Source organism: Elgaria multicarinata, chromosome 2, assembly GCF_023053635.1.
Source record: "Elgaria multicarinata webbii isolate HBS135686 ecotype San Diego chromosome 2, rElgMul1.1.pri, whole genome shotgun sequence".
NCBI classification, from domain to species: domain Eukaryota; kingdom Metazoa; phylum Chordata; class Lepidosauria; order Squamata; family Anguidae; genus Elgaria; species Elgaria multicarinata.
In genome coordinates, this window is record NC_086172.1 from 94,922,954 (window position 1) to 94,944,873 (window position 21,920).

Sequence of the window (21,920 nt, forward strand, 5' to 3'; positions counted from 1 at the left end):
CTTATCCAGTGGCTCTGCTGCACAGTGGCTCAGTTTCAGATATAAGGCCCTATATAGGATCGTCTCCATTCCCTTCGAAGTTAGGATACATGGGCAACAGTGAATGGATGTTCATAGATTTCCCCATGAAGAGGATAGGAAAGCACTTGCTTACATGAACATTGATGTTCCACAGAGCTTTGGATCCAAGAATAGGAAAATTAACCCTAAATCAGCTTAACACAAGACATCCTGAGGGTGATTTCATAAGCACTGACTTTCTAGATCACACCAAATATCCACCTAATTGTACAGCTTCTCTCAACAGTAGGTAGCCAGACATCTTGCGCAGTTCGCAAACAGGATGTGATGGAGACAGCCCTTCCCTGTGGTTTGTCCCACAAATTTAATATACTGTCTCTGTGCTGAGGTTTTAGTTTTCATTATCATGGCTAATAGCAACTGATCATCCACTGAAAGCTCAAAGCCATTGGTAGCCATCACTACTACCTACACTGGCCTGATCCTCATCTCTCCCCATAAGGGAACAGAGAGGCTTTGGATCTGGCAGACACAAGGCTACCTCTGCCAGATCCTGCCTGCCCCATTTCTAGGCCTCCTGTTGGCTATTGTCACTACCAGCAGTACAGCTACATTGACTGATCTCCCCGCCCGCCTCCGTTGGCAGAGTTCCTTTCCACTGGCAGAAGCCAATGGAGGGACACCTCTGCCTAATCCCAGTCCCAAGGGTCTGCCCTCCCATGAAGCAGGACGAGGTTCCTGCTTCAGCAACTTGCACTGCTCCACCCCCTGTCCCCACCAGGAGGGCCCACCGTTGTCCTACCACCTCCAGTGGGTGTTGTGAAGAGCTCCACCAACCACTCTCCTGACATGGCAATTACTGCAGTGAGAGAGAAGCCATCAGGTTATAGGAAGAACCACACAGCTAGAAGAATTGGCTGTAGCAGCTTCTTCTGGCTGTGCAGTTCTCCACAGAGCTGACCCAGAGGCAGCAAGTGGAAGAGGGTGTGCAGTGGGGGAAGGGAAAGGGGACACAATGCAGCAGGAAGGAGAATGAAGTGGCAGTACATGTTCTCACCCACCTGAAGGAGTAGGCAAGCTTCCCCTGTCCCCAGAAAACTAGATCTGGAGGTTAGACCCCATCAGCATTTATGTGAAATTACTGCTTTTTTTTGTCCCAGTCATCAGTACTTTGCACTTACTTACAGTACACCTTATCTGCCACAGAGGTGCTCATTCACACATTCACTCTATTCACACACTTTGGAGCAATCCTTACGTGCTTGAGTTTGCAGTGCATCATGAATCTGAAACTGGAGGCAATGCAAGGGAGGATTCAGCCAGGGGAGGATTCAGCCAGGGCTGCCTCAGCAAGCTCTGGCCAACAACAGAGAGTGCAGCTCAACCAACAAAGAAGCCACTGATCAGAAATGCAGCAGAGCAGGTCATACAGTATGTCACACCACCAATAAAAGCTTCCCCATCGTCAATATGCAAACACTGCTGATGTGTTCCTTGTGACAAGCCACCTTCAGCTTTATTTCTGCCTTCCTTCGCCTCACTTCTCCCTACCCCAGCTTGACAGGAAGTGTGAATCTATATTAAGAGAAAAATTCCATTTTGTATACTTGCATAGGAAAGTTTGAAATAAACTAATAATAGTTATCCATTATTTCTATTAGGGTTGTGCTCCGCTTCTCTTCGGGTCAGAGAAGCAGAAGCGGATCAGGGTGCTTTGCCTCCCCTTAAGGCGGAGGCGAAGAGGTCGGGGGGCAGTGGAGAGTCGCGGAGCGGATCGAGATGAAGGCGGATCCTTTGCCTCAATCCGGAGCTCTGAAAAAAAGGTAAGGGGGCCTTACCTGGTGCTGCCACTGCCCGTGTGGCGATGGCGGCAGAGCCAGGTAAGGAGGCAGGGGGAGGGGGGTCTTACCTGGTTCATTGCGGCCCATCACTGGCTTCACTAGAGCCCGTGGCTGATCCCAGAAGTGTAGGCCCCAAGCAGGGCCTACGGTTCCGAGTTGAGCCGCGGGCTCTAGTGAAGCCGGCGAAGGGCCGCGACGGACCAGGTAAGTGGTGTGCGTGAGGGGGGGTTACCTGGCCCTGCCGCCGCTGCCACTTGTGTGGCGACGGTGGCAAAGCCAGGTAAGGGGGCAGCGGGGAAGGGTCTTACCTGAGTCCGTCCGCGTTCCAGCAGCGGCTTCAACTGAGCCCGAGGACTCAAACCTGGTCTTCCTGGTTGAGTCCTCGGGCTCAGTTGAAGCTGCTGCCGGACTGTGGATGGACGCAGGTAAGGGGAGAGGGGGGCCTTACCTGGTGGCAGCGCTGCCGCTGCCGCTGCTGCCGCTGCTGCGGAGCTCCAATTCGGATCTGGAGCTCCGCAGCGAAGCAGACCACTGGCGAATCAGCTTGGAGCGGACCCGATCCAGAAGTTGTGGATCGGGATCCGAGGCAGATCGGGGGCCCATGTACGCCCTAATTTCTATCCCACTCTTCTCTTGATGTACTCAGAGTTGTATATATGTATGTATTTATCTATCAACCAAAGCCTTTTTACCCTACTCTTCAGAGCTTCTCTAAATGAGTGATTTATTATAAGCTCCTGATTGGCCACTCATTTAAGTTTGCGGGTCCTTTACATGACACCATCAACATCCAGGACATCTCCTGTGCTATCCCCAGGGAATCTCTTTTTTCTTTTTTCTTTTAATGGAGATAATATAGTATTATCTGGGATATCCCAGGATCTCTTCACCACTAGATGGCACTGTCTCATTAAACACAATGGAACTTTTCCAAGAAGGGAAGTTTTCAATTCAAAATCACATGGTTGTGTGAAAAGGAGCACATTGTGATGGTGGGAAGACTGCAAGGAAGAAAGCCCCAGCAAGACTGAGGGATTATTCCTGTGTAGAGAAGCTCTTATGCCAAATAAGGCTTCCAAAAGCTCCCACAGCAGCTTACAAAGATCAGTAATAAGACAGTCCCTGCCCTCAGGCATACAATCTAAAAGACATGACACAAAAGGAAAAGGGTTTGGGAGGGAGGAGGAAAAATCCAAATGCAGGAATTTATTCTTAGTTATAAAGTTCTTGTAACTGTTTTTTTTCCTAGCAGTTAATAATTTGTGTATTTAATGTTTAGTTGTTTGTTCACTGTGATTTTAGGACTCGGAGACATGAGCACGGAAGCCTAAGCCTGCATTTTTATTTTTATTATATTCCATGTTTTTAAAAGTCATTGTTTATTTATAACATGACTCATTCAAGATATTTGGGGTTCATACTGCAAGACAGTTTCCTCAGCTGCTAGAAGAACCAGCTAGAGAAAGGAGTTTACTTAAATTAAAGTGCCAATTAACAGACACAAAGATATATGAAAAAGCTGAAAACTTTAGTTTAAAGGGAACACGTGTTTTTTTCCATTTGAAGAAAAAAATATCCATTTAAAACCACAGCTACACATGGCATATAATTTGCTTGCATAGGTAAACTATGCAGTAATTTCCATTGGTGCAATTTTGGACATTTCACTAAATCAAATGAGCTAATATGGTACAAAACATCCACAACATTCCTGAATTTATGCCACATATTGCAAGAACATAAAACATACAATCATTGCATAGCTTGCGAAGTCCAGACTTTTACCCACACCAACCTGAGGTCAAATGTCAGAGGCCCTGTTTGCATGCCCACCTGGTTGGCATGAGGGATGGGGTTTTCTCATTAGTGCCCCACACAAACACACTTGTGAAGCTCTGTCCCTATTGATATCCACCAAGCCCTGTTATTACAAGCCACCGTGTGCCTGAGAAACTTACCTGTTTACCTTAGTCTGTAATTGGCAGGAATTTTTTTGGATACTGTATATGATGATATTTTGTTTATTGTTCATTTTGATTTTATCATTGTCTTTATTATTGTTCTTACCATTGTTTTATTGTGAATCACAATAAAGTTTGAGAAGGAATACCTTAAAAGGTGGCTAAGGGCACAATCCTAAATATGTTTAGACAGAAAAAGATTCCTACAACTTCCAGCATTCTGGCTGACTGGAGAATGCTGAGAGTTGTTGGGCAGTTTTCTATCTAAAACATACATAGGATCATGCCCTTATAAATCTTTTAACTAAATACATAAAAAGTAAATTTTAAGCCCAGTTTCTATTTTTGCCATTCAGAGCACACAAAATCTCCCCCCAAATTTGCCAGTGCATAGCTCTAAGCATTATTATATTCTATATTTCTCCCTTAATTCCAGTTAAAATTAAAATCAATACCTGAGACAGCAGACAGAAACCTTTGCAGAGACAGAATGGCTCGGTTGATTTTCCTGAGATTTTTAGAGGTATTAGAATGGCAATCATTCCGAGTCCAAGCTAACAACTCCAAAACCAGCACTGCCTTTATTCTTTCCCCTTAGTGGTGCTCTTGGTTCAGACCCTAATAAGATTTCATTAATCAATCTTGGAAGGACTGGGGAGGTAGGGGGATAAGACTCTTGAAAAAATGGAATAAAATCTGAACCATGAATATTCATGCTGAATACATTTGGTACATTTTCATAGCGCTATGACTTGAACAAAACCTAGAGCGGCAGAACAATGTCTTTAGCTTGAAGATTTGTTGGGCAGATATCTTTCAGCAAATGTCATCCTTGTGATTCAAACAGATCATTAAAAGTTTGTACAAAAATGCTACTGGATTCTATAATGTTTGTGTTTGATAGAAACAAAAATGCTACTGGATTCTATAATGTTTGTGTTTGATAGAAACAATGTTTGTGTTTGATAGAAAATCAAGAACTGACTTGCAAGTCAAGGGACAAGAAAATTTGAATGTGGATGTTTGTATTGCAATTACAAGATGCATGAATAGTATCCAGTTTATGAAATGCAAAGGTGTATTCATAAAAAATGCAAACAAAGGTGGGCTTTAGTTCAGTTGCTGGACAAGCTTTGTATACAGAAGGTCCCAGATTCAGTCCCTGGCATCTCGAGGTAGGCTGGGAAAGACCTCTGCCCGAAGCCCTAGGGAGCCTTTACCAGTCTGTATAGAGACCACTGGGCTAGATGGACCCATAATCTGATTTGGGATGAGGCAGCTCCCTAAATTCATATACATTTAGTACTATCTGTTTTCCAACGTGCTGTTCAAAGTATCTCTATAAAATAAAAAGAGCAACGTTCTAACAAAATCTGCATCATAATAAAAAGCTAGTGTGCCATCAACAGAGAATGATAAGTGTGTGTGTGTGTGTGTGTGTGTGTGTGCATGCGTAACAACCATTTTTAAAAAGTATTATTGTGTGCATTTTTGTCACAATTTAGAGACATGCAGTCAGCTGTACATTTGTATCCAATTCTACACAGATCTAGTTACCTAACAGATGGTTGGCAAAGTCAGCTTTGACAACATCCACCACCTGTTTAGAGGGATGGGAAGCCTTAAGTCAGCCTTTCACCTTCACCTCCAGCATATCAAAGCTGCTACTTCAGTGCTGACCATCTGTTCAGCATGTGGTTTCCAACCCAGTGTCAGAAATAATGCACTCAGCCTCTACTGACAGATGCAAAGATACAATTTTTAGCGTGTGCAGTTCCTAGTCCAGCCATGCATGCTTCATCCTCACTGGATCCAGATGGATTGTCTCAAAAAATAGCCCAACAAGTGAGAATTTCCAGTGTTTGCCAAGCAATCTGGTCAAAACACTTCAGATAATAAAGTAAACAACAACAACAACAACAAAAACCCGACTTAAAGAAAAACAGCCACCTTTTCAGTGTGATGAGCGCCTAAGAATTGTCATTTCTTAGAATAATTTAAGCTGCAACTCTAAATTCACATCCTCGTGGACTTCAGGAATTCTCTGTATATATCAGTCCAAATGAAGTTCATGGGACTAACCCAATGACAACTTCACTGTTTTATTAAAATACTTCTCTACCACTTTCCCAGCAGTTCCAAATAATTTACCTCAAGTTAAGAAAAAATATTAAAAAAAAACAACAGAATCACAGCATTGTTAGTACTGCTACAGAATTAAAGCAAGCACAGAAAGCGAACTTCTTGATCAAAAGCCAGACAGAAGAGAAAGATCCCCTTACAATCCAGTCTGAGGTTTCAACCATGAATCCAGTTAGGCACCCAGGCACATCAAAGTCAGTGAGCCTAGGCAAGTTAGATACATAACTGTGGTCTTGGACTCCTGAAGACATGATTGATAAACCATCCTGCTTGTAATTAAGGCAGTACCCTTCCATTAAAGCCAGCAGGTCTAAACTGGCTAATCGATAATAGCTCAGGTTTAATTGGTGTGGAGCTTGTGCCATAAATCACTTAGGCTGCAATCCTATTCTCTCTTACATTGGAGAAAACTCCATTGAACAGTGTTTCTGAGTAAACACATATAGGAGGAGGATGTAAGGCTGCAGTCTTACTGGGAGTAAGCCCCATTGAACTCAATGTGACCAATTTCAGAGTAGACAATAGGGATGGTTGAACTGCCCCCCACCCACGCACCACTCGCCAGATGCCTGCCACCCCAATTCAGCTGCTGGGAGGATGGCAAGTGACCCATAGGATTTCCCATCCACCAAGCGGTCATTTTGTGTAAAAATGGCAGCTCAGCTATTTACATAAATTCCCATTTTACACTAATGATGATTTACATAAATAGCCAAACTGCAATTTTTATGCAAAATGGCAGCTTGTGGACAAGCAGAGATCCCCACGTTTGCCCGATGCAGTGCACACAGAGTCAGGCATGCATGGGACTGGAATATGGGGGGGGGGGGGGTGGCAAGCCAGTGAGAAATTGCTGAGCTCGAGCCCCAACCAGACTCCTGGTACATACCTAGTAGACAAGTATAGGATTGCACTGTCAGGATATATGCATGTGGTGCATAACACCAGGGGTCACCAATTTTGTTTAGACCTGTAGGCACATTGGGAATGTGAGAAATTGTTGTGGGCACCACCACAAAATGCCTAGTCAGTGGATCACCACTTCAGGGACTACCTGTCACATCTTATTCAGCAGAGATGTTTGTTTTGTGTCTACTGGACACCACAAGGTGTCCTTAATGCTTCTTTTAAACTTCTTTTAAAGCTTCTTTTAAATTGACAGTGTCCAGTAGTTCCTTCTTTTTGGGAGGAGGTAATTATATGGATAAAATTTGTACTGGAACACTCTTTAATATTCACAGCTGTACACCCTCTTTTATTTATCTGCTCCATGCAAATTAAAAAATGGTCAGCAGAGATGGATTCTCTTTTGACAGCTACAAGACTGATATCACAACACTGGGAGGATAAATATTCACCTCCTATAATGCAATGGAATGCCTTCAATATTTGAATGGATGGCATATAGACACCACCTTCAAATGGATACATTTTAATAGGAACATAAGAACATAGAAAGCTGCCTTCTACTGAGTCAGACCCTTGGTCCATCTAGCCCAGTATTGTCAACACTGACTGGCAGCAGCTACCCAGAGTTTCAGGTAGGGTTCTTCCTTGCCCTATCTAGAGAAGCTGGATATTGAACCTGGGACCTTCTGCATGCTAAGCATGTGCTCTATCACTCTGAGCTATACTCCCTTTCGGTCCACTTTTATTAAACCCTATGTATTATTGTTAGAAAGTTTATATGCATTCCATATGTGTTCATTGCTATGGTTATATACGAATCCATGAACATTTTTTTAAAAAAATGAGGAGGAGGGAGGAGGGGGAGGAGGAGGAGGAAGAAGAAGAAGAAGAAGAAGAAGAAGAAGAAGAAGAAGAAGAAGAAGAAGAAGAAGAAGAAGAAGAAGTTGTTTGCAAGGGCAGCATGTTGGGGACCTGTTCATTGGTGCCATTGGAGGTGTCCAAGAGCACCACATTGCATAACACAGTATTGACATCTTTGTCTTCGGTTAACTCATTATTTGTAATGGTTCTGTTACAGACTTGGCCACATACTTTGAACGGTTAAAAGGAAACACAGTGTTTTAGCAGGAATATTCATTTTTCTCCAACCATAAAATTCTGAGGCTGGGGAAACTATAGCATTGCAGTCCAGTTCACAGGGATAGGGGGAGAATGAAAACTTAATTTTTCAAAAAGAAAAAAGAAAAAGTTAGAGCAATATTTATATACTTTGACCTTCAATAAATATAGACCACTTGAGAAACATACATAGTTGAAACCTAAAAAAAATTGTACTACTTTCTTCATTCAGATTATATTTCTGACGTTTTTAAAACCCACAAATATCTACATGTTTTAATAACAATTGACCACACGCTCTGACCAAAATTACATGCTTTGTCAACATCCTCAAAATGCTTACAGAGTACAACAAAGCCAATGGAAAAGTCTTCCAAATCTGGGGCAAATAATGAACAGCTCAAACCTACATTAATTTCAGATTGATGCTAAAAAAAAATTCCAGTTTTACATATGTGTTTTAATTATATACCCACATCCAGAATTATTTGGAGACCAGGCAACTTAGCAAAGCAATTTAAGAAATAGAAGTTATAGAAGAGGGACAGCTGGGGTGTGTGTGTGTGGAATCAAAACAAATCAAATAAAAAAACAATCCTTTCTGGTACATGCAATCATATCTCCATTTCAGCTGAGGACCATTTTATTCCATACATAAATTGGTTGTTTGCCTTACATAATCCCTAAACATCCATATTTACCCATGCAATCTTTTGCTGGTGACTTGGGGCATGAGCAACCGTCAGAATGTAGCAGGTGCCAATCATTTGCTTCTGGACCACCTCCCCCACACCCCCAAAAAGAAAAAGAAAAACACCAATGCATGTAAAATACAAATGTGACAATTTTCAGCATTTTTTAACTTCCTGTATTGGTGGCCATTTGTATTGGATCAGTCTAAAATTGTGCGCAACTGTAGAACTTGTCAGGTAGATTATGGACAACACGCTTTGAGTTATTATATCAACATGCGTCATTTCTACAGCTAGTAGAACTTTGAGGGTTATAATGGCAGAAGCTTTTTATTTGTAACTTGTGTTAAGTAAAGAGATACTCCTTAACTTTTCCTCATAGGGGAGATGCTCCAGCCCCTTGATCATTTTAGTTGCCCGTATCTGCACTTTTTCAAACTCTACATTGTCCTATTTTCAGTGCAGTGACTAGAATTGTACACAGTATTCTAAGTGTGAACACACCATGAATTTGTATAAGGGGAGTATGATCTTGGCAGTTTTATTTTCAAGTCCTTTCCTAATTATGCCTATCATGGAATTTGCCTTTTTCACAGCAGCCACAAACCCAGGTCAACATTTTCATCGAGCTGTCCACCACAACCCCAATAACTTTTTCTTGGTCAGTCACCTCTAGTTCATATCCCATCAGGTTATATTTGAAGTTGGGATTTTCTGCCCCAATGTGCATCACTTTACCCTTGCCTATACTGAACTGCAGTTGCCAGGTGGATGCTCCTTCTCCCAGTTTGAAGAGAGCCCTTTGGAGCGCTACACAATCCTGTTTTGTTTGAACCACCCTAAATAATACTTTTCTAACTATTTTTTGAAATCCCCAATATCAGCTTGTCGATATTAGAGATCATTTTATTCTTACAGCCCTGAATTTAATATTCAGGGTCTGGCAGAGGGTATCAAGTGTCCATATTATTTCAAATGCAGAAGGTTCCAAACACATCTAGTTTACTGTCGTTATCACTATATCAGCATATTTTAGCTTCAAGCTCTTACTGCCGGTAATGAAGCTTTTGAGAGGCATTTCAAATTTTTAGAATGGTTAAAAAAAAACCCACCTCTGCAAGGGCTAGGAAACTACCAAACAATCAATAGTTGGGGAAAAGGGGTGGAGCCAGCAGAGGGAGGCATGGTCATCTCGTAAACCCTGGAGAGCCAGATTGGGACCTCCGGAGGGCCGAGCTGAGGTTCCCCACCCCTAACATAGGACTACCAACGTGCAAGGCAGATGAGCATCCAGTAAAATAAATAATTTTACTGATGAAAAGCTAGATGCATTTTGGACTTTTATTGTTAGGCCTTCTTCAAAGGGCCGTAATAAGGTCTGCAGAGATATTTCTTTTACGACCAATTGTCTTGTGTTGTAAATGCTCGTTAAAGAAACAAGTCAGGCTTTACATCAATAGAATTGTTTACTGCATCCTGACACTGTTTTCTCCCTTTGTGTCTATCAGTGGGCAGGACACATTACGAAATCGTATGTATGGATGTATGTGTGATTGGGGAAGAAGAAAGATGCAAGTAAAAACAGAAGGAGTATATTTATTCAACTCAGTTACACATACACACAAGCATCAATTTAGTAGATGAGAGCTAAGGGATTGAACCAAATGCTTCACAGGAAAGGAGGTTTCAAAGAATCAAAGGTTTGAAGGTAGAGAGGGCAAAATGGTGGCATTCCAAGGAGTGGAAGTCCTAGGGAGTGGCTACCAGATCGAAAGCTCTCCCTTTCCCCTGACATTCCCCTAGAATGAGGACAGTCATGGAGCTAGCATACTTATTTTCCCTCCCACTAAAAACAATGGGAGGGAAGTGTGTGTGTGTGTCTGTGTGTGTTTAAAGCAAAAGCGGGGAGGAAAACCACTATCCTCCACCCTTTTGCCCTGCTGGCACTAGTCTGGCAGGGCTTAAGAAGTGGCCGTTCATCTGCCATGCACTCTCTCCACCACCAATGGTCCCATTGGATTGCTCTGTTAATGGAGCTGGAGTCCTTCAGATGGCTGCAGTGGGGTGGCTGAGTTGCAGGACCGAACATCATAGGCAGGGATTTCTGGGAACAAAGAGCTGAGGGAGGACAAGGCCACTGCAGTCATGAAAGGTAAGGACAAGGGGCATGTGCTTGGTTTGGCATCCAACAGGAAGCCGATGTAGGAATTTAAGGAAGGGAGTCATGTGGTCTAACTGATGGGGAGAATAAGTGATAGCTCTTATAACCTCAGAGCTACATCCGTTTGTGCTTAATTCAGTTGAAAGCATAATGTATTGAAGTTACTACTCTAAGAATTTCAAAATATACAACAGCCTGTCAGACTGATAAAAGCCCAATTTATCCAGACTTAACAAGGGAGGGGGGGTAGAACTACATATAAAAGCAGCAGTAAAAAATAATTCAGCAGAAAATGAAATCTTAAAGGAAATGCATGTACATCCCTCCCTAACGCATAATTTTATTCCAACCTAGGCAATAAAAACAACTCTACCTGACAACTGGCCTTTCCCCTCCCTGTGTGTTTGTTACTGTCATTTTAGAATGTAAGCCATATGGCAGGGTGTTTTGTATTTTGTTTTATTTTGTTCTGTACAGCACCTTGAAAATTGACAGAGCTTCCTTGGCACACCTTCCTTGTGTGTGGCCAGTGAAGAGCAATTTGGCACCTTGACCAATTAGGCAGATGTGGCCATGCCTGTTTAAGGCAGCCACACCATACGCAACCATGCCAGCCAAGGCAAATTAGCAGCCAGACTTGGAGCCAAGCTGGGCTCACCCATACAAGGTGAATGGCAGGAGATGGTATCTCACAGTTTTTACCTTTCTAGCAAGCATACTTGCCATGAGTTTGGGGAGACTGGTTTTAACTACTTCAAAATGTTGCAGATCAGAAATCTGAATTAACAGACATGCAGCTCAAGATTTAATTTATCTGCTGGTTCTTGCCTTCGTTTTAGGGGTTGGGGTAAAAATGTGATATTTGATCAGCGACTCACCTCTATTTCCAAATATTCTGCTAGTATGTATGACTGAAGATTTTCTTCAGAAGGTTAAATAACTCAATGAATTATTTCAGGAATTTCTATTAGAGAGTAATGCTGTTGTCCTTGATATGCTGTCATGAACTTTTTTAAGAAACCTACGCAAATATCCCATTATTCTTCAGATCCAGGTTTTTCTAGCATGCTTCCTACCATGATGACACAGCGCTTTCTAAGGAACTGGAAAGCATAGCTTTATTCATACCCAGACCACATTGTTGTTACGTTTCCAAATGCTATGATCTCTCTCCACACAATGTCCTTTATCTGACATAGCAAGTGACAGAGCAATTATTTTTCATAAAAGCGATGGTTTACTTCACTCCATGGACATTATCCCATTGATTGTTACATTTGTATGGATGCAAATTTGCTGCAGCTGTACAGAGTATTTTTTTCTTAAATACATCAACTTCATTGCAGCCAGTGGTGATAGATGTGTAAGGGTATTGAATGTCCACTTAGCATTATAAAGTTCAAATCTCTACAGGGTTAATCAAACGTTGCAACAAATCTTGTTAGTACCTAATGATTTACAAGATCACGTTAGCATTATCAGTCTGAGTAGGCTCAATATGGGAGGACAGCGAGTGCTCTAGCCCCCACCCACTCCTTACACATTTCCATCATCCTGTACACATAGAGGGTGACATTTTGAAGAGGAGAGCCTCTTGAATCTATGGAAGGTCTCCACATGATCCAGAACTCTGATTTTCCAGCATTCTGAATCCCATGGACAGCTTCCATGCATACAGGAGGTTCTCCTCTTCACAATGTTGCCCTCTATCACAAGTGCAAGGTGACGGAAACTGATAAGGGGTGGGGTGGGGCTAGTGTACTTCCCCTGCTCTCATGATTTGCCTACTCAGATTGACATATCCTCCTGAATAGGGCTCTAGTTACTAGTGCATATTCTGCTGACTGGAGGGAAAGATAGTGTATTTGCCATCAGGGCTTTGCTGTTTCCATCTACCTTGCTGCAGCTCCAGGCACCCCTAGGAGCATTCATGGCTGCTGTGAGGAAGAACAGTAAGGGGCTAACCAGTGTCATGTGAAGATGGGGACTTGGCTGGCACTGAGAAGAGCTCCTCCCCATTCCAGCCAGATCCCTTTCTCCATGCTGGATGAGGCATGGAGCTCTGTGCCTATATCAGCATGGGAAAAGGCAAAATGGGTGGGGGACGGATGATATCAATGGGTGTGCCCAATGTCCACTAACAACAATGGGGTTGCCATGTCCACTAACATCTTCCAGTCCATGGATGTTCTGGTCTGGTGAGGAGCAGTTTGCCCCCACCCCCAGAAATCACTTTTCCATTGCTGGAATATATCAATGTCCTTCTTTATTTATTTACAGCTCTCACCAAAATACAACACAACTGTTTGTTTGCACGTAGCTAGTCTGTTCTTTAAACTATAACTTCGACCAGTCTGCTCAGACCTGAAGCATTGTTTGCAGGAATAATACACACACCCCGGCTGCCCACTGCCTCTCTCTGAATGAATGCCAGCTAATTGACAATATTACAGACCTGTTGGAAAGAAGCTTATGTCAAAGAGAAGCTACAAGTCAGAGTCAGCAGTTCAGCAGGTTCATATTTGAATCCTTTCAGCACTCTTGGGTGAATGCCATGCAGTCCTGGTGACTTATTGCTGTTTAATCTATTAGCTACTTTGAAAATTTTCTTCGATGGAAATGTTAATGTGTGACATTTTTTTCTGATATATTACCACAAAAGAATAATTCCAGGTTGGGTGTTCCTCCAGTATTCTCTGCGAAGAGGAGATGTGGAGAACTCAGTAACCTTTCCTACACTATTACATGATCTGAGAGTTTGCCACTACCCTGTGCCTGTTTGCATTCTCTTCCCCTCCTTTTTGTTCTACTATGATTTTATTAGATTGTAAGCCTATGCGGCAGGGTCTTGCTATTTACTGTTTACTCTGTACAGCACCATGTACATTGATGGTGCTATATAAATAATAATAATAATAATAATAATAATAATAATAATAATAATAATGGGCCTATTCAGAAGATACCTTAAACCCTGCTCATTAAGGCTTTCGGTTAAGCAGCAGTGTTTTAGGTGTCTTGTGTGATGCGTTTTGCTAAACCCTGCTCACTCACTAACCACAGTTGGACCATCTGCAGCAGTGTTAGTGGCTCTAATCGTGGCTTAAAGTGTTGTGTGTGACAGCACAGCTTGTGGTTAGTGCTAACGCCAGAGAATCACAGTTTCGCTAACCACCGAGACTGAAGTGTTGTCTGAACAGGCCCATAGTGTGGTGGCCCAATTACTCTTCTGATTCCCTGACAAGCTTCTTTTTCCTAATATATCTGAGATACTGGTGCTGTAGGTCAATTTGTCTATATGGTTCTGCCAAGAGAACCCTGGACTTTTCCTCTGGATGCATATATATTCTGCATCCATTTTCTATCAATCAACTGTCAGCTTTTTGCACAAGTGGCTTTGTTTCATCTTGGTAATCAAAATAATCTCATTTGACTGGGACCTAACAGGATCAGAACCCCAGTTCAATACATCCAGGATGGGTCCGAACAATGTGAAGAATAGTTTAACCCTGGAGAGTGAAAAGGAAACTCAGGGAGGCTCCTTGCTCCTTGCTTATTGATCTCTGGCTAGCTCTACAGGGCCATTGCAGTACAAAAGAAGATGTTAGCCACCAATATTCAAAACAAAAGATATAATTAAGGTTTTCCAGGTGGTACCTGAACCTGTTGGCTATCTAGGTGAGGAAATGCTTTGGGACAAGGCCATATTTCCTGCCAATACTGTAGACTGGCCAATTCAAAAGTGTTCTTGTGGGTTTGTCAGCTGGGTGGGGGCACAGCAATCAGGCATGCATTTGCATGTTTCCACGGTTACTCAGAACAACTCCCTTTAATCCAATCAATGGAGGAAGCACATATACACTGCAACTCCTGTCTCTCTGAGGCCTTCCAGAGCCTTAACAATGATCCTGGCCGCTTTCCATGCTGCTCCTTCCAGAAACAAAATAGATCTTTAATGTCACAGTAGTGCCAATTAAATACATAGCGCACAATGCATGTGTCCAGAGAGTTATCACATATGAGCTCCTTAGTAACAGACGGTAGCAGTTAGGAGCAAGACATTTAGTTTTTGCATGTCCTTCCTGGGGAGATATCTCTGCTAAGTTTTCACAAAGGCTGCAGAACTTTATTATTTCAGTATTTAATTGATTTCTTTTGTTCAGTTATTCGCTTTCACTGATGTTTTAAAATTTTATTTTAATGATTGTTTGTTGTTTGTTTTGGTTTGGTTTTGTACCATTGGTTTGATTTTTGTTAAACACCTTGAACCTTGGGGGAAAGTAATCTACTAAATAATAAAATAAATAAATAAATAAATCATTCTATGAATCATCTTACAAAAAATATGAGATCTAGGGACAAGCTTTACTTCACCAAATTGGCTGGAAACTACGGATAATTGGATTGCCCACCGTGTGTTGAGTTTACAACAGGTTACTGTCATCAGTATCCAGCCACCCTAGGATATATGGCAGAAGAAAAGTCATGCCAATAGAAAAAGAAAGGAAGTGCCTAAGCAAGCATTGATTCAATGATATATTACAAGTTATTTCAAAATGGCACCAAAGTCGTCATTATTATTAATAATAATAATAATATTGGTAGGATTATCCATTCCTCTTCACTGAATGAGACCAGAGTTCATTCACTTCCCAGTGAACTTTAAATGCAAATAACTTTAAATTTCTGTGAACTTTAAACAGTGAACTTTAAATTTCTATTATTCATAAGTATATGCACACTCAATACTGCGCAGCATTATGAAAAGAAAACAATGTTTTCCAGGGGGGAAACAGACCACACAAAAATAAGCCAATTATCCTGCAATAATTACTGCTTTGAGCTAAAATAAAAGTCTGTATTATTGCATATGAAAAGAACATTTGGAATCAGAGAACAGAAGTAGCAATGGACACCATTGTCTTTACCACAATATACTCTCAGGCTGAAGGATGTAACCTCTGACACTAAATATTAATAGATAGGTATTTTCTCTGAGGGAGCCACTTTTCAGTAGAACAGAACTATTAGAAATAAACCATTGTTCCAATTTCTAACTCTTTTACCCTCAGCAAATATGTACATTACAAATCTCTCTCTCTCTCTCTCTCTCTCTCTCTCTCTCTCTCTCTCTCTCTCTCTCTCTTTTTTTTTTTTTCTTGTCCTTAGACATTTGGTTTTGATATAAACAAACAAATGAAGAAAGAGACTTCTTCATAACAGTAAAGTAGTAAATCCAAGAATTGGCTGGCTATTTAAAATCAACATATGATTTTATTTGAACACACACACACACACACATACACACACACACACACACACACACTCCTTGCCCTCTTAAGGTTGACAAGTGACTGGTGCAGTGACGGAGACAACCACAACTGACAGAACAGACACACACACCTCTATGAAAGCAGTATGAAAGCAGTATATAAAAGGCACACCAAGCAGGATATTGTGGTATGAAAGCAGTGTATGGTACATGTCAATGGGCCACACAGTTGTCACTGCACTTCAATACCACTATAAAGAAATAGTGTGGCTCCTGCCTTTTATATACCGCTTTCATACTGTTTTCATAGTGCAATATCCTGCTTGGTGTTGATTAGGCCTTAAAGCTCCTGCAGCACTACCAGTGAGAAGATTCAAGAGCGGAAAACCATTTGCATCCTTGTCTCAGGCCATAGCTAGACCTAAGGTTTATCCCTGGATCATCCAGGGGTCAAATCTGTTCATCTAGGTGACACACAGGGGATCCAGTGCTCAGGCAGGGGCGAACCCTGGATGATCCCAGGATAAATCTTAGGTCTAGCTGTGGCCTGTATCCTCTCTCCTACTCTATTCATGTTCCAAATCTATCCATGCAACCACTTAACTCACACTGCTAAGAATAGTTCATCCTAACCCAATTAGCATTGGTGTTGTAAGACTGGACGTGAACAAATAGCGATGGTCACTCCACTAGCTTCTATGGTTCCTTAAAGCCGCTATCTGGCATTCAATTGATAAACCGTTTTATGGTATTTACTTTGTTGAATATCTGAAATTGTGCTTTGTTTCAACCGACTTATTTTTAAGTGGTTTAAATTTAAGGTGCTTTTATCATTTGATATGGAATTTTACCACAGTCTTGAAAAGCAGCCCAGAATATACATTACATAAATGAAAAGATTAAAATATAACCCATCCAGTAAGCATACCACATTATAACCAGGGGTGTTGAACCTCTTTCCGCCCAAGGGCCAAATTACATCTTGGAGAAGCTCTTGGGGGCCTTTTCCAGGGGTTGGTGGGGCCAAAGGCAAAAGAGGTGGGGTGAAAGGCAAGTGGAGGGGGGAGGTCTGAACATTTCAAAAAAATACCGTACCAGCATATTTTAACTTAAAGCTTTTTCTGCCAGTAACTAAGGCTAGATCTACCCTACTGCTTTATAGCGGCATGGAAGTGCACTGATAACTGTTGGGGCACCATCCGCTATTCCATATACCGCTTTCATAGGGTTTTATCCTGCTTTTTATTCCACATTTGTAACAATCTGACTCAAAGTGTACATCTGGCCTTAAGCCTTAGGAAAGGCATTTCAACCATTTGGAATGGGGATAAACACCACAAATTCAGGAAGCCTTCAACCAATCAGTGGTCAGGTGAAAGGGGATGCGGCTTTCTGGGAAACCTGAGGAAGGCTGGACTCAGCTCCTCAACCAGAGACCAGCCCCCTGGTCTAGGCTCTACACACATCCACTTCCTCCCTTGCTTTAACACTTTCTTCCTGCTAATAGTGTAAAGTTTTGCCCCAGTCCTACTTCCTCCTTGGCTCCCCTGGAATATTTCCACCCCACCACCCTGCATTGTTTTACTCCAGTCCCTGTAAAGTTTTTCCAGAACTCCCTCTCTCATTCACCTCTTCTTGTATCAATCTCCCAAGTCTGTGTCCTCAACATCTGAGCTCCCCTTCCTTTAAATGCAAACCACCCACCACACTGAAGCCCAGGACTGGCCGATGGAGTTATTTTGGCACCTGAGAAAGAAAATCCCACAAGTACCTCCCTCCTTTTCACTGGCAGTAAACAACAATTCAAAGGGCCCAATTCAAAGTGCTGGTATTGACATTTAAAGCCCTAAACGGTTTGGGGCCAGGTTATCTGAAGGAACGCTTCCTCCCATATGTACCTACCCGGACCTTAAGATCATCTACAGGGGCCCTTCTCCGTGAGCCCCTGCCAAAGGAAGTGAGGCAGGTGGCTACTAGGAGGAGGGCTTTCTCCGCTGTGGCACCCCGGTTGTGGAATGAGCTCCCCAGAGAGGTCCGCCTGGCGCCTACACTGTACTCCTTTCGTCGCCAGCTGAAGACCTTTTTATTCACTCAGTATTTTAACACTTAATTTTTAACTTAAATTTAAATTTTACTGTTTTAACTCTGTATTTTAATCTTATATCAACTTTGCTTTGTGGTTTTATCCTGGTTGCGCTTTTTATATTGTATTTCGTAATTGTGTTTTAACCTGTTGGGTGTTTTACTGTGGTTTTAATTTTTGTGAACCGCCCAGAGAGCTTCGGCTATTGGGCGGTATAAAAATGTAATTAATAAATAAATAAATAAATAAATAAATATAAATAAACAACAACACAAAGGCCAATAATAATAAATTAAATGACCAACAATTTGCTTCCCTTTCATGACACCCTAAACCAGCTGCTTTAGGCAGACACTTCCTCTGCCTAATGGTAGGGCTGGCTCTGCTAAAGCCACATATAATAACTTCATAGCACCATCTCTGTTGCAAGTCATCCTTGGGAGTAAGGATGAAAGGAGATTCTAATTCCCAAGGCTGCCTTGCAGTAAATGATCATCTTCTCAGGGACATCTTCTCAGGGACTACCTCACAATTATGGGCTTCCACACTTCTGGGGACCCAAAACTTTTGGAACGGTTGGGAAGGACCTCCTGGGTCCAGAGCCAAGCCCATGGTTTTTAATTCCGTATATTCTATAATTCTGTGAAATTTTATACCTGGCTTAATAAGTGAGGGAGAAATTCATTAATATGAATTTACCCAATTTCATGCTTTCAAACCACTATGAAAAGTGAAACTTGGTTATCCTTCAAAATTTGCACTTCTCCAAATTTTCCAATGACGTTTTGTGTATCATTTGCCCTAAGATATACAGAATGGATATCTTAGGGGAAATGACACAAAAATGCATTGTATTAGAAACTTGCTGGCAAAAATAGGCTGAATCTGGCAAAAATGCATACAAAATGCATGTATTAGAAGAAACGTGCACAAAAATACTCACAAATTTGCATGCAAACTTTTTAACAACAACAACCTCAACATTTAAGGTTAACCCGATTTAAGATTAGAGAAATTAACAACTGAAAGAAATCAAAATCAATACAATCATCCAGCCCCACGTGGCTTAGTTTTAAAATATCACCTCCTGTGCTGAGATCTATAAGTCAAATTGACACTTTTAAAAAGGAATTTAGCCGATTAAATAACTTGGAAGAGTTGGTTTTCAAATGTAGCAATCTGAAATGAAAACACGAAAAATGAACTAAGTCAGCCAGCTTCTGGATAAGAAAATCCCTGAACTGTCATTTTGTCTGTTCTCTAGCCTGTTAAGTGAACCAGCGTCCCTTGACTGAGTGACACATGGGACAAAATTTGTTTCCTATTTGTCTTACACGTTAGTTGAAAATGATTGTGTGGTCAGTTGTTAAGACTAAAAAAAAGGAGGTGGGCAGGAAACAGAAGTATATATCCATTCAGTCACCACATCCTGATATCAGGATATAATGCACAGGCTATCCGCATACACATAACTGAGTTTTGCTTGGATTTCAGTGCCCCTGACAGACTTCTGACATGCAAGAGGATATTTATTGTTGTTTTTAACAAGCGCAGGAAGCTCCTGTTGAAATGTAAACAGCCTTTGGAGGGAGACAATACCTAGAATCCTAACGAATCCAAGACTTCAAGTGACTGTCACTTTCTGGCATCCTCAATTCACAAAGCAGTTTTACTGACAGCAACAATGAAACTGCTGGCCAACAGGAAAACTTTGGAAGTTGGCTATTGTAATGGGCCTCTTAGAGCCAAGCTAGACAGGAGATCTGTGATTGGGCTCTCCTGTGGATTTTGTATTACTAATTATGGGTTGTATCCAGAGTTGGTCCTACTTAGAGTTGACCCACTGAAATAAATGGTACTTAAATGAGAATAATATTGGATACAATTCATTGCATCAGTAGTGGTGCAAGATGTCCCACCGTCTGAGTCTGCTGCTGTTCCCACAACCAATGTTCACACACCTCGTCAGCACCATCATTGTTCACCTCCCTCCCGAGCAAAAGATTAGGTGGGCACCCTATCTGCAGTGCTGCCCAAGCCTGAATGCCACACTTTGAGCAAGGGATTGTGGATGAAGTAGCCCTGGAGACTGCCTGTACATTGTTTTACATGATGCTTACTCCTAGGTAATTATGTATAAGATTGAAACCTTCGGCTCCTACATCTCTTCAGGACTTTACTTTTAAGGGCATACTAAATATTATGTTCAGATAAATGCAACAAGGCCCCAACAATTTTGTGAGGTGTTTTTTAAAACATTGAAAAGCCAATTCAGAAGGTGCATTTTGAGAATGTGGAGTCCCATACATGCTCAACTAGCATCCTAATCCCTAGCAAGTGTGTGAAACGATCAGTTGCACATAAGGAGAACAGGACTTTCATTAAATATTTTGTAAATAAAAGTACACCAGTGGACATCTCAGAGCCAGTGTGATGTAGTGGCTAAAGTGTTGGACTGGGAGTCAGGAGATCCGGGTTCTAGTCCCCACACGGCCATGGAAACCTACTGGGTGACTTTGGGCCAGTCACAACCTACCTCACAGGGTTGTTATTGTGAGGATAAAATGGAGGAGAAGGATTATGTACACTGCCTTGGGTTTCTTGGAGGAAAAAAGGCAGGATATAAATGCAATAATAAAAATAAATAAAATAAATAATTACAGATGTGTTACATTCCAAGGCTATACAAATAATACAATGAGAGCAATGTCAATGGCAGGATTTTATCACATTACTTTGACATCACAAACTCCTACATATTTCTCGCTGCATCACTCTTTTTCCTATAGGCTAATATGAAGAAGGAAAACAAAATACCTACTAAATGACAAATGCATTAATAAGAGGAGAAACTGGGTCAGAAAAAACACAAGGCCACCAGCCTATTTATCAAAAGCTGAAAGCAAAACCATTGACCAAAGCTGTGAAGGTGTTCTGCCAGTTGTCTTTTTATCTTGCTTGTTAGATGTGACTGAACAACTGGTTTTAAAACCTTCCCTTCCATCCCTAGACAGCAGAGAACCAAATTAAGGCTGCAATTTTATACTATTTTACATGAAACAAGGCCAAATTAACTCAGTGGGAGGTTGATTTCTCTGTAGACATGTATTTGATTGCACTGTAAGGCAACTTAGGGTACAATCCTGTGTATATTTAGACAGAGCAAAGTCCTACAACTCCTAGCATCCCAAGCCAGCATGTTCCATTCCTGGGCAAGGTCCTTGAGCGGGTGGTTGCAAGCCAGCTCCAGACACTCTTTGGATGAGACTGATTATCTGGATCCATTTCAGTCAGGTTTCAGGCCTGGTTTTGGCACGGAAACAGCCTTGGTTGCCCTGTATGATGACCTATGTCAGGAGAAAGATGGGGTAGTGTGACTATGTTGATTCTCCTTGATCTCTCAGCGGCTTTCAATACCATCGACCATGGTATCCTTCTGGAGCGTCTGGCTGAGTTGGGAGTGGGAGGTACTACATTGCAGTGGTTCCCCTCCTACTTGGCTGGTTGGCTCCAGAAGGTGGTGCTTGGGGAACATTGCTCGGCCCTGTGGATTCTCCAATATGGAGTTCCGCAGGGGTCAGTCTTGTCCCTCATGCTGTTTAACATGTACATGAAACAGTTGGGTGCGGTCATCCGGAGTTTTGGAGTTTCTTTGTCATCAATATGCTGATGACATGCAGCTCTACTTCTCCTTTTCATCTTAATCAGGTGAGGCTGTG

The 21,920-nt window shown here is 41.9% G+C and overlaps 1 protein-coding gene across 1 annotated transcript in view; it reads right to left on the reverse strand.

Moving 5' to 3' along the window:
- INSC (INSC spindle orientation adaptor protein) overlaps positions 1 to 21,920 on the reverse strand; it is a 183,740-nt gene that overhangs the window by 79,519 nt on the left and 82,301 nt on the right. The window lies entirely within an intron of this gene.